The 2,316-nt window shown below is 36.8% G+C and overlaps 1 long non-coding RNA gene across 1 annotated transcript; it reads left to right on the forward strand.

Moving 5' to 3' along the window:
• Positions 1-495: 495 nt before the first annotated feature.
• Positions 496-1,653, forward strand: LOC114188854. Its single transcript, XR_003605462.1, has 2 exons — positions 496-831; positions 901-1,653. It is a non-coding gene; the product is annotated as an uncharacterized LOC114188854 (long non-coding RNA).
• Positions 1,654-2,316: the final 663 nt, after the last annotated feature.

Below are 2,316 nucleotides of genomic sequence, written 5' to 3' on the forward strand. Positions count from 1 at the left end.
TGATTTTAATGCAATTTTATTTGATGACTACTACAAATATGTGTTTGATCCTGATGGACTATTAAATTTAGTTGCTGTGAGCTTTACCACCCTCGTGATCTGAGGACAGATCCTCTTCAATAGGGAGGGGATGATGTGACCCTATTAAGGCTCATAGTTTGGGCCATTCGCTAGGCTCATTCCTTTTAATTTATTTTATTTTTTAATTAAATAAAGGTGGATTGTAATTACGCTTGTTTTGTTAATTGTAGCTATTCTCCAAGTTGTCCAATTGATATTGGGCCTACGACCCAATTCATCACCACACCTATGCTTGCCATCAACCATGTGATTCAGAGTGCTTCATCTAATTACTTCAGCCCAATAGCGCATCATCTCCTTTTTCATTCTCCACGCATCCAAACAAGGCTCCAACATCTTCTTTGGATTGGGCTTTTATCAGCAGCCCATTTCATGCTCCTTCACTTGTGTGGCACAAATCCGGCCAATCTCAATTCTTTCACGCGTCCAACACTTCATTCCTGCTGCAACCAATCTCAAGTTTTTAATTGGGCTGAGACTCATCATCCAGCAGCCCAAGTTGAAGATCACTCCAACCTACAGCTTTTTGTCGATGCGCAACTCTAGCTGCTTCCTCGTTTCTGAAAGCCAACCCTAATACTTCCTCACACGTCTGAAGCAACCAGCCGTTAGGGAAGCCCCTTCATTCTTCACGCATCCCACACTTGTTATCCTTTGAGGTTTCTGTTAGGGTTAAGGTCTTGTGTAAAGCTTATTCTCGTTTTTCTTCTGTTTGCCTTCCTTATCACGGTTGCCCTTCATCTATAAAAGGTACAAGCCATTTCTTTGTAATCTAGCTTAGATGAATATGAGAGTTGATTTTTCCTCCATTTTTGTCAGCTCACCCCTTTCCTTAGTTGAGGATTTCTCCTCCCACTGGAACTCCAACATTTTCCCGTCGATTCCACCAAACAATCCAAAATTTGAAGGCCATTCTCCGTCGAACGGAGAACAATCCCACTGATTAACAGCGGCGATGGCGTCATCACTACCGGTGACGAAAGATGCAAGACCTCAAGTCCTCATTTAGTAGAAGGATAAATGGGTAGAAGCAGCTACTTGGCAAGATGTCATAACTATCCAACAACAGTTCCCTGACTTCAACCTTGAGGACAAGGTTGTTAAGCCAGGGGGAGTAATGATAGAGTATTAAAGGTGTTTGTTAGAAGAAATAAAAATTGACAGTTAGTCAGTTAGAAAAGTCTGGTTGTTAGTGGGTCGTTGCGGGATGTAAGTATGGTTTTAGGAAGAGTATAAATAAGAAAGGGGGTAGTGTTGTACAAGGGCTAATTCTTTGACTTCTGTAGAGTGTAAACAGGAATCATGATAGATCCTGTGAGGGGGAATTATTGTCTTCCGTGGACGAGTTCTTTGAGAGAATAATAAAAGTCTTTCTCTATTTCTGTTGTGTGGTTGGTGTGGGTGTGTTTTGCACGAGTGATTTGGGTTTCTAGCTCTAAGAAACCTAATAGATATTGTGTCATGAATTAACTATCTCATCATCAGTTCAGATTGCTAGTAAGGACATATGATAAAGTAGTTCAAACTTTCATCCTTATTGCTATTACTTCTAAATGAAGATAAATTTTAAAAGATTTTCCCATGTTGCTCTTGGTCTCAATAAGCTTCAAATTTATTCATGTTTTTCTTTTTCTAGTCTCCACCTCTCCCTGTTCTTCTTATTAGGCAAATACCTATTGTTTTTTATCTAACACTAAAACTCAATGAATATGACTGAAGAGGGAAAAATACCTAGTATAACATGAACTTAATTTGGAGAAAATACCAGTTGTGGAACAAAAAAATTATATCCAATTTATTTCTCATTTTAAATTTTGTTAAAGCAAGTTTTTAATTAGAACAACCTACAAGTTGGAAACTAATGGTTTAAATCTTCAACATTTACTATAGAAATGACCTGCTATTTCTCTATAATTACAATACTACACATGAAGTTGTGATGATTATTTTCTTATTAGCAAGATTTGTGCTAAGGAAATATAGGTCTGGTACCAAGATTGTACTTTGATATAGTAAATTTCTTACACTCACCTACTTGTTTTGTATTTAGTAGCCTAGCATGCATACTCAATCATTGTAAAATAACTTCCCTATTGTAATTTACAGTAACTATCAAGCTATAAGTTTCATGAAAAATATTTTAGCTTAAAAGTCATATCAACTATGATTTCTGATCTATATCTATATCTATATCTATATCTATATCTATCTATCTATCTATCTATAAAAGTTACG

This window comes from Vigna unguiculata, chromosome 6 (assembly GCF_004118075.2).
Source record: "Vigna unguiculata cultivar IT97K-499-35 chromosome 6, ASM411807v1, whole genome shotgun sequence".
Lineage (NCBI taxonomy): Eukaryota > Viridiplantae > Streptophyta > Magnoliopsida > Fabales > Fabaceae > Vigna > Vigna unguiculata.